The sequence below is a fragment of the Danio rerio genome, chromosome 12, assembly GCF_052040795.2.
Source record: "Danio rerio strain M-AB ecotype USA chromosome 12, GRCz13ab, whole genome shotgun sequence".
Lineage (NCBI taxonomy): Eukaryota > Metazoa > Chordata > Actinopteri > Cypriniformes > Danionidae > Danio > Danio rerio.
In genome coordinates this window covers 8,164,306-8,176,021 of record NC_141032.1, presented here as the reverse complement: position 1 = coordinate 8,176,021, position 11,716 = coordinate 8,164,306, and the positions used below count along the sequence as shown (strand labels likewise).

The 11,716-nt window shown below is 34.8% G+C and overlaps 1 protein-coding gene across 8 annotated transcripts in view; it reads left to right on the top strand.

Annotated features, from left to right (window-relative positions):
* Nucleotides 1-578: 578 nt before the first annotated feature.
* fam13c (family with sequence similarity 13 member C) overlaps nucleotides 579-11,716 on the top strand; it is a 168,475-nt gene continuing 157,337 nt past the window's right edge. For all 8 annotated transcript variants that reach the window (XR_015503244.1, XR_015503241.1, XR_015503242.1 and 5 more), the window contains 1 exon segment: nucleotides 579-636. The gene's annotated coding sequence lies outside the window, so the exon portion shown is untranslated.

The following is an 11,716-nucleotide window of genomic DNA, read 5'->3' as shown; positions in this document are numbered from 1 at the left end:
AGGATATTTTCTTGGCACACTTTGGACCCATTAATACCAATTAAGCATCGTGTCAACACCACAGCCTACCTGAGTATTGTTGCTGACCATGTCCATCCCTTTATGACTACAGTGTACCCATCTTCTGATGGCTACAGGATAACACATCCTGTCGTAAAGCTTGAATCATCTCAGACTGGTTTCTTGAACACGACAATAAGTTCACTGTACTCAAATAATACCTAATAAAGTGGCCGTAAGTGTACATTTGCATGTGTATATTTGAGTACCTAATACTATGCATGAAGGTTAGAGCTCATTAATACTCATTACCTTTTCCAAATATGGTATAACCCAACCATTTTACAGTAAGGTCAATTATTTGGGATTAAAAGGCCAATTACTAGAGTTTAACCCTCAAAGGGTTTTTTTACACCCTTTAAAACGGTGTAAAAAACGTAAAAATTTTTGCACTTAACTTGTTAGAGTCGTAATAAATTTGTTCTTATTTATTTATTTTTGCTTGTAATTCTTTTTGTAAGCACTGGAGGGCGTAATGCTATTTTGTACATTTAATATCCTGATTACTAACAGGTGATGGAGAAGAGGCAGCATCAGGTCAAGCAAACTTCTTGACGGTGTGAACGGATGAGAACGGTAAGCTTGCACAATATTACATTTAGTACTGAGAAACTGTTTGTAAGACATTGATTTATTGCTTTATTCTCTGTTTATTTTTGTATACGTGAAAGTAATTTGCTTATGCCAACGCCAATTAAAATAAAAGGACTGGCAACAACTGTAGTAAAACTGTTTGTCATTTTCTGCAACCTTAAAGCGACACGTCACAAACAATCTCAAAATAAGACATTCAGTTACCTCTGTAGGTATCACAAAACAATTTAATGTATTGTATCAATTCATTCTGTGGCGATTAAAATCTACACTCATTTTGCATAGGAAGATGTATAACATGTCACTGAATCATAGTTTCATTCTACATCCAATATATGTTACTACAGTTAAACAGGTATTAATGCAAAACTCTCAATAGGTAAAACAACAAGTGGTTTAATAGATACAGCCCTGCTGAAAAAAAAGCATATGCTGGTAAGGCATGTTTTGATGCTGGTTTTGCTGGTCTCAATGTTGGTCTTGCTGGTCTCAATGATGGTCAGGAGCAGCACTAAGACCAGCATTGAGACCAGCAAAACCAGCATTGAGACCAGCATACCAGCATCAAAACATGCCTTACCAGCATATGCTGTTTTTTTCAGCAGGGAGAGTGTGTGATGTATTCATTTTCTTTTCGGCTTATTCCCTTTATTAATCTGGGGTCGCCACAGCGGAATGAACCGCCAACTTATCCAGCAAGTTTTAACACAGCGGATGACCTTACACGCGAACATGGGGAGAACATAACACAGATATGCCAGCTAAGTTGATAGTCTATACCAGGGATCACCAAACTTGTTCCTGGAGGGTCGGTGTTCTGCATATTTTATCTCCAAGCACACCTGAACAATCAAGGTAATCAAGGTTTTACTAGGCATACTTGAAACATCCAGGTAGGTGTATTGAGGCAAGTTGGAGCTAAACCCTGCAGGGCACCGGACCTCCAGGAACGAGATTGGTGACCCCTTGCCTATACTATACAATGGCATCCTTTAACCAGCATGCAGATAACCAGGCTCGAACCAGCAACCTTTTTGCTGTGAGGTGATCATGCTACCCACTGCGCCACCGTGACGCCCTTGTAGTAGTATATTTTCATTATAATATCATAGTGAATGGATAAAAGTATAGTATATTGCTTTTAGCTAGGCGTTTTACTGCATGCAGATAACCGACTTAAAAGCATTCAATTTTAATATACCAATAGGGTATATGCAGAAGTATGCTAAAGGACTTTTAATTTGTCAGTAAGCTGGGTTAAGAGCTTCCGGTGAACTGTGTCATTTCAAAATCGTCGCGTTTAAGGTCTGTTTTCTTACAATATCACCGATCTCCACTGGCTGAGTGATATCCGATATAGAGTGGGTCTCAGATTATATAAGAAGCACTGCATTAAATAATATTTTTCCCTGCCCTGTCTTTAAAATATGAACATTTATTTTATTCCAGTATATTTAATGGAGTTTCTGCGCTACCCTGGCGTGTGCGAGTAAACAGCTTTTTGTCTCGTTTTACACATGTAAAATTAAATAAATGCCAAAGTCTATTTAACTGATTGTATTTTAATTACATTACATTACAACATCCATGCTGGAACCGTAAAAGGAACCATATAAAATAAAATAAAAAGTCTCCGGAAGTTTATCAGTATGGGATGAAACATTAGCTCTGCATCAACCCTATTGCATATAATAGCAAGTTCATAACCATCTATAAATATAAAACAATTAAAAAACTAACTTTGTTTTGCATAAAAATGATGCCATTGTATAGGATAGGACAGCGGTTCTCAAACTTATTTCACCAAGTACCACCTCAGAAAAAAAAAAATCTCTTCAAGTACTACCATAATGACCAGGATTGAAATACAGTAGCGAGTAGGGCTAATTAAGCAGCTAAAGCTCTGCACAGTTAAAAAATGAGGCAGATTAATTTCTATTATTATGAATATTTAATTATTATTTATTATAATAAATAGCTTGAACATTATCACTGCCCTGTGCTTACAAATGTGCTTCTAAAAGTTAATTGGAAATGTTCTAAAAGTAATAAGAAAACTGCTGTACTTCAATGTAAAGTATTAACATGTAGTAGCCTATTCATAAAAACCTGGAAATGTTCCTTGGATCTCATAAATATTGGCTATTTGTGTTCATATTCATATATAAAATGTTTTTTAAACATTTTGAGATAGATGTAGATTCATGACTTATTTGTATATCTTTTGAAGTCTAAACATTAACTTTGAATTTATGATTTTGATTTGCATATTTAATTTAGAAATTAGATCTGCTTACTGCGTGTTATAGGCTTTGTGTGTCAGAAAAGCAAGTGATTAAACTATACCTGTCAACATTGAGATATAAACATAGAGGATACGCTCCCAACAACCGTTACAAATATGGGGAGGAGATTAGCTTCAAATGCTAGAATTAGAATACATAACAAACATTGGAAAATGGAAAATAAAATAAAAGGTTTAGCCTATTAAAATTAATTTACTGAGCACATTGGATTTATCGTATGCGTCAAAGGGTGTTAATTTGTTTACTTGAATTATTCAGCAATTCCTCCACGTACCACTAGAAGGAAGCCTGCTTACCACTAGTGGAACACGTACCACAGTTTGAGAACCACTTGTGTGTGTGTGTGTGTGTGTGTGTGTGTGTGTGTGTGTGTGTGTGTGTGTGTGTGTGTGTGTGTGTGTGTGTGTGTGTGTGTGTGTGTGTGTGTGTGTGTGTGTGTGTGTGTGTGTGTGTGTGTGTGTGTGTGTGTGTGTGTGTGTGTGTGTGTATATATATATATATATATATATAGAGAGAGAGAGAGAGAGAGAGAGGTATAGATATCAACTTAAAAGTCTGTAAATCTGTAATCGTGAATTTTGTTTGTGAGTTTGTTTTTTACACAACTTGTTTTTTAATCATTTTATGTGTACAATTGCATGTCAGTTTGAAAGATTGATGCTTCTGAAGTTTATTTGCTGAGCAGCTTATTATAAAAAATTCAGTTAAAAAGAATCTGTCTGTTGGAAATAAAAATAACAGCTGACTAAGAGGAAAGACTAATAATCCAGCTGCAGTCTGGGCTTTGGAAAACACAAGTGGAGACACATTTTTTCCATAAACACTAAATGAAAGATCTCATACAGAGGCGAATAAGTCAAAGTCAAACATAATTACCGACTGCCTAAAATTTAGCCTCTGGCTTTAAAGTGGATCTGAAAAAACACAAAACACAACATTTTGTAACATAAAGACACACATCACCTGTAGCCACCAGAGGGCGCCAATAAACCAGGATAATAATATACTTACTATTAGGGATGCAACGATTAGAGATTTTGGTTGTACGATTATAGTCTGAGGAATAATCACGGTTATCATGATTATTAAGCGCTCTTTTATTTCAAAATACTACTAGCTTATAGAATCACATGAAAACTTCTTATATTTTAAAGTGTTATTTATCGCTGCTCAGTAACCAAATACAGCACAAAATAAAACAATATAATCCATTTATCTTTGGACTTAAAAATAAGTGTGAAATGCTTTTGGAATTTAAACAGCTAATTATTTTATACTGAAAAGTAATGACAGAACAAAAATTAACAAATAGTTTTTGTCTTATGTAAATTTAAGCATCATATTAGCTGGTATTTCCCTTTTAAATAGAACAAATGTAGTCAAAGACTGCTGAACCTCCATCTGAAAGGCACTAATATGCACGCAAACCATGTGCCTCCACTGGAAATAATGAACTTGTGTGCCTAATAGATGGGATATGTGAATGGACCTTAGTTAGACCTACTTAGACCTCCTCGGCCATAGTTTAAATCAGCATTTGATCCAATGTGCGTGTGTATTATGTACAAGCTCAGTACTTTAAACTAGCGCACAGTTGGCATACCTTTAAGTTGCAGCAGTTTTGTTCTATGCAGAAACACTGTTTTGAGAAGCCTTTACGATTAATTACCCGTGACAAATTAAACCGCGGTTAATAGTGAAATCGGTTAATCGTTGCATCCCTACTCGCTATCACCATGAGTTTCTTTATTCAGTTTGAACACAAAGTTGACATTTTTAAGAATGGTGAAAAACCATTGTAGGACATCCATTTTAGGAAAATCATAAATCATGGAAGTCAGTGGTTACAGGTTTCCAATCTTATTATAAATTCTTAATTTGTGTTCAGCAGAGGACAGAAAGTCAAACCGGTTTGGAATCAGTGAGGGGTTTAAACAATAAAATAAAGTAAAAAACAAATAAAAAATGCACTCCAGTATACTTATAATTTAGCCTATATTTCATTCACAAGAAAACCAGACCCCTTTTAGCTAAAATAAACCTCTCCACCATTTAATTTGAAAAGATTGTCATTTTAACAAGACCTTTACTCCATTTGTTCAAATATTTTTTTGAGCTGGAAGGGCATCCGCTGTGTAAAACCTATGCTGGACAAGTTGGTGGTTTATTCGGCTGTGGGGACTCCAGATGAATAAAGGGACTAAGCTGAAGTAAAATGAATGAATGAATGAATGAATGAACATACAAATATGAATATATAATACAAATTTAAGAAGATTGAACATAAAATTATTAAGTTGTCCCAAAAAAACTCCAGAATTGCATTGTTTCAGCTCATTTTAAATAAGTAGTTTGGACAAACAGCAAACATACTTTTTTGATTGTGTGAAATTCTGCGAAGGATTAAACTTTGAGACATCGTATTATTCATTTCTTAAAAAGATGTACCTGCACAATCAAACTGCGTCACCCTAAGTGGCCTATTGGTGGTCATGGTGACGGCTGAAACTGATGCTGGCTGTTCTCCACTGTGTGCAGTTTGCTGTGTTTTATGAACTTATAAATAGCCCCAGTGGCCCAGTGATTCTGCATTAGTCTTCTGCTCAGCTCAATATATGCACACAAATGTTATTCATAACAGTTAAATGAGCAATTGACAGCACTCCGCTTTTACAAGACGATCAATTTGGGTTCAATATTTAACACTTTCATGACTTACTGAAAGGGATAACCTGCGCATGCTGCTTTGATTTCAGCCTAATTAATAACTGATTTTTCTGACATAAATTAACATTCAAGGTCAATTCAGTGATATTATATAACATTCTTGAGCTGTTCATTTAGCTGTTTCTATTATACAGTAGGTTACAATGTCAAAAGTATCTAACATTTGTGGATTTAACAGTAAAAATCTTTAAAATTACTGTAAAAAAATGTTTCTTCAAAATATATAGTTAATAATATTAGTTAAAATTATTCCAATGAATGCACTACCTCAAAGTCTTGTCGCCAAGTTTTAGTAATAACAAATAATATCTTGACTTCTAGTTGATCATTTGGTATCAGAAGTGGCTTATATGAAAGGCAAAGGCCTCTAGATTACACTTATTTTACCAAAATAAAATATGATCATGCCTTGATTTTTAATTATTTAATTAGGACAGTAAGGCCTAACTTTGCTTAGACAAAAGCCTTGTCACTTAACAGAAATAATGTACAGCAGTGAAAAAAGAATGAATATTGTGTATGACTCCCATGAGCTTGAAGGACTTCATCCATACATCTCTGCAATGACTCAACTTATTAATAAAGTCATCTGGAATGGCAAAGAAAGCGTTCCTGTTGGACTCCTAGAGTTTATCAAGATTCTTTGGATTCATCTTCAATGCCTCCTTTTTCATCTTACTCAATAATGTTCATGTCTGGTGACTGGGCTGGCCAATCCTGGAGCACACTGATCTTCTTTGCTTTCAGGAACTTTTATGTGGAGGCTGGAGTATGAGAAGAAGCACTATCCTGCTGAAGATTTTGACCTCTCCTGTGGTTTCTAATGTAATGGTTAGCACAAATGTCTTGACACCTCAGGCTGTTGATGTTGCCATCCACTCTGCAGATCTCTTGCATGCCCCCATACTGAATGTAACCCCAAACCATGATTTTTCCTTCACCAAACTTGGCTGATTTTTGTAAAAATCTTGAGTTCAATCAGGATCCAATAGGTCTAATTCATCTGAAAAATCTACCTTCTGCCACTTCCAAATGATCAAATAGATGTCAAGTTATTATTGGTTGCTCTTACAGCTATGTAGTATGGACATAATAACTTAAAAGTCTTTTAAAAAATCTGTATATGTGTGGCTTGTTCTTGTTGAGCTGTTAAAAAAAAAAACAATGTGTCTTATTTGAAATATTAATACTTAGTTTGAAGTTAGTTTGCTGAGCAGCTTATTACAAATAAATAAATAAATTAATTAATTAATTAATTAATCAATCTGTCTCTCGGAACTAAAATGACAGCTAAGAGGAAACACTAATTACACAGTTAATTTATAGTCATATTGAAAAGGTTAAGCGACAACAATTGCTTACAATGTGCATTTTGCATCTTAAGATGAACCTTCTACCGTTTTTCAAAAATGAAAGCAGCAGCTTTACATTCTTCATTGGTCTTACAGTGTAACTACAAAATATTTAAGCATAGTTATTGAAATCTTTTGGTCATTTTTGAGATAGATGCTAATGGTCTAATTCAATTCAATGATCTATGTTAAGCTAAGTTAAAAGTGCTCCCGCCAGACTCAGGGATCGTCTGAATGGACAAAAAAATGGTTAAACTCGACTGTTCAACTACTTAAATTAGCTTAATTCTAAAAATATGGAGTGTATCTTAAATGTAAGTCATCTTTAAACTCCAGGTCTGGTTAAGGCCAGTTAATCAGGTCAAGTTAGAAACTTATACTGTAATCTGCACTAATTATATAAGAGCTGTTTCTTTGTGTCTTTATCATTTAATGCTGAAAGCTCTTGATTCAACAGTGATTTCAATGAGAGTGACGGTTCATATAATGGATGTTCTATCAAACGGAGGTTCATATTATGTTGGAAAACGAGTATTTGGATTCAAAGGTCTTTGTCCAGCACATATTAGCATAAGAAATCAATAATCTGTACAGTAAATGAATATAAGGTCTCTATTTCTGGCTTTTGGCCATTGACAAAGTATCCATTAGCTGAGTCGCTCTGCAATCCTGTACTGAATGTAACGTAACCAGATTCACATTAATGGTCTTGTAATAATATATCAAAGTGAAAAGACATCTGCACTATGAGACTGAGCTATCCCAACTGTCTTTTCATTTTGTGAAAGCTCATGGGAGGCTTTTTAGTACTGGATATTTAATATTTTATTTGGGAATACATCACTGGACATTAGCATGTTGTTTATTTGCTTGTGCAGTGTTTTTGTGCATTAATTCATTAATGTCTGGTAGTTCAACGTTGTAACAGATCAATCGATCAAATTCCTTAGCAGGTCACTCCAAATGAACCAATAAAAAAAGATGCACTATTTATTTCCAGAGTGTAAATATGTGTATTCACGAATTAATTAATTAATTAATTAATTCATTCATTCATTAATTCATTAATTCATTTTAGTCACAGCATCTAGGCTACCATGTTAGCTAGCCAAATCCACATTTTCATCTAGACCTTTAACCTACTTTTCTGTATGAAGACTTCTTTTCTTTTTTCTTTTTACCTGAGGTCTTTCTTTCACTTATTTTGCTTTGGTCTGCCAGCTGTTCTCCATGACCTTATTCTTTTGTCCAGACCAGACACTGTCTTCATTTAAGGGCAATCTCTCTTGTTCCTGTCTCTGTTCCTCCAGCCATACATTATTCATGCGTTATGTCCACTCAGCAGAACAAATCCAGCCTGCCGGTGATGACTGCGCATTAAACTACACCAAAATGAGCATGTTTCTTCTGCTAGGCCATTAAAGACCCTAAAAGGATGGGAAAGATATCTGGAGAGCACTTTAAGCTAGTTCCAAAAATAGAAGGTTTTATGTTCACAAGTTGACAAGTTTGGACACGCATGACTGAACTTCTGTTTCCCATGATCTCAAAAACCTTTGGGTTTGAGGTTTATGCTTGAAATATAATTCATAAACAAATAGGGAAATCTGATATATGAGCATTTAAATATACAGTAACATATACACTCACCGGTCACTTTATTAGGTACACTTTACTAGTACTGGGTTGGACCCCCTTTTGCCTTCAGAACTGCCTTAATCTTTCATGGCGTACATTCAACAACGCACTGGAAATCATATATATATTGGTGGTGGGCCATTATCGGCATTAACAAGCTGCATTAACGCGAGACTCTTATCGCACGATAACAAAAATATCGCTGTTAAGTTGGGTTGGGAGCTGTCTCTATTCTACGCAAGCTACAGTATGATGACTTTCATCTTTATTTCAGTGTGGATGTATACCTGACCGGTGAGCCATCTGACAAAAAAGTGCCCTTCTGAATCAAATCAGTAGGATGCCTGACTTTAACTGCAGTTCGGCAGTTTCACTTTAACTCATGAAGATTTCATTCATGCCCTCGTGACAAACTGGGGTATTAGACGCAAATAAGAAGTAAGGACTGGTGAGAGTGTTTTGAAATTTTGTAACGCTCGCTAAATGAAAAGAAAAAAAACTTCCATGTGTGTGTGTGTTTGTGTACGTGTGTGTACGTGTTTTTGTGACACATCAGGACACAAATCTGTATAAAGACATGGGTATGACGGGTATTACAAAAAGGAGGTGAAATATGAGGACACTGGTGTCGTCCTCGTTTCTCAAAAAGCTTAAAAAATCCCACAGGATGAGTTTAATCAGAGAGTAAAGCTGGACACTGACTCCTGTCAGTTCCTGTTGGGTTTTAGGGGTAGGGTGGGGTGAGGGCAATATAATATACTTTTGAACAGTATAAAATGAATGGAAACCTATGTAATGTACCCACTTTTCACGCGGTCCTTCACTGACAGCTGGGTGTGTGGATCTTGTCGGAAAATCTGGCAAAGTCCCCCTTTACTGATTGTGGTGTTTACTTCAGTAATGCCACTAAAATTTGCATACTCCACGTCTTAATTCCATTTCTGTTTAGTTCAGTTATGACTTTAGTCGGATTAAGGTGATCAAAAATCGCAGTTTCGAGCTTATGTTGGCCTGCAGTTCAAAATTCATGTTTAACTAAATAAACGGTTAGTAAACACAAGAACATCTTATTGAACATCATTTGTTTTCATCACCAATTATCATAGTAGAACAGTTTCTCAAGCAATTTGTGATGCATTTTGGAAACAGGAGATGAGCCCCTGGTCTAATGCGCCACTTGGCTTGAGAAACTCGTTTTTAAAGACTTATATTTAGTCATTATTTGGGTAACACACATATTCTGAATGCCTTCGGCTGAATTTGAATGACCCATTTTAACCTAGATTAATTCCGAGATTAATCAAGATTTGAAAAAATAATCTATGCCCACCTATCGTATATTTATAGACACATTTACACACACACAGTTGAAGTCAAAATAATTAGCCCCCCTGTTCACCCCTCCCCCCCAATTCTGTTTAACACATTTCTAATCATAATAGTTTTAATAACTCATTTCTAATAACTGATTTATTTATTTTTATTTTTACAGTACATAATATTTGATTAGATGTGTTTAAGACACTTCTATTCAACTTAGTGACATTTAAAGGCTTAGCTAGGTTAACTAGGCAGGTTAGGTTAATTAGGCAAGTTATTGTATAATAATGGTTTGTTCTGTAGACTGTCGTAAAAAAATTGCTTAAAGGGGCTAATAATTTTGACAATAAAATGGTTATTAAAAAAAATTTAAACTGCTTTTATTCTAGCCAAAATAAAACAAAAACTTTCTCCAGAAGAAAAAAATTATCAGACATACTGTGAAAATTTCTTTGCTCTGTTAATTATTATTTTTTTGATTATTTATGGTTTTATCCGACAATACATCATAAAATAGTTTTTAGTTTCAACTGACAAATATAAACATCCAGTGTAAAGAGGTGAATCTGCTGCAAACAGTTTCAAGGTGTTTGATCATAAGAGTCATTCTAGTCTGTCACTAAAGCATGTGTTTTGGCTGCTGTGCTGCAAGCTTATTGTCAAGATATTTAAACTTGTTGATTTAAAATTAAGTAACAGATGGTCATTTTTACGTCACATGAGCAGAGGTTAATAATGCTCAGCATAACACCATCTTGTTTCGCTGTTTTTAAATCCAGTTTTAGCATCTTGTTTACACCTCCCACCTTTCCTTGTGCACATATGTTCAGCAATTTAACACATGATTTCTCTGAATAGTCAAGTTATTGAAACAAGTCAGATTGATTCCAAACTGTTCCAGAAAGCAGAACTCTCCGTGTTTTTAGGGGGAAACACTTTGGCAACTAAATACACGAGTCACTAAATATCTTACTACAACTTTTGCCTCAACTAACTCCTAATTTCCTGCATTTGAACAGTTAGTATAAGGTAGATGTTGTAATGATTAACTTTAGATATGGTACAGGGAAAAAGCAATGCAGAATATGGTCATCCAGATGCTTAATATGTGATTCGTGCATTGTTAAAATTTACTAAGAGAAGTTTCACAAACTAATTTCGAAAGGAGCACGTGATATGATGGACTACAGCTGATCCCGCTAATCATTAGCTAGCCTATAAGATCATTCTAAAACTACTATAAAACTACTATAAATATCCTGCCTAAACTTCATTCCCTATCTTCGTTTTCAGAGTTTTTCTGAATGAATGAATTACAGTTTTCCACAGACAATGCCAGGGTGCTGAAATATAATTGGCTAAACTGGCATCGGTCAGGTTAAAATTTTAAAGACCGTGTTATGTTTTCAAAGCAGAATATCTGACTTCTACATTGTTATTTATACAAGTATATTCACTTAGCATGTTTCTTATATATCTGCAAACATATGATGGTATTTGTATGCTTTAGAGGAGTCAAACTTACATACAGCACCTTTAAAATTATATCAGCTTGGTTCATCATGGTAGAAATGAAGACTTTAAGGCTTAAAATGACTTGTAGAAAACTGACTTAATGTCCCAGAAATTTATAAAAATGGCAAAAAAAAAAAATTTGTTCATTTAGTTTTATAATTTTATAATAAAACTAAATGTATTAATGCATAAAACACATTTTAA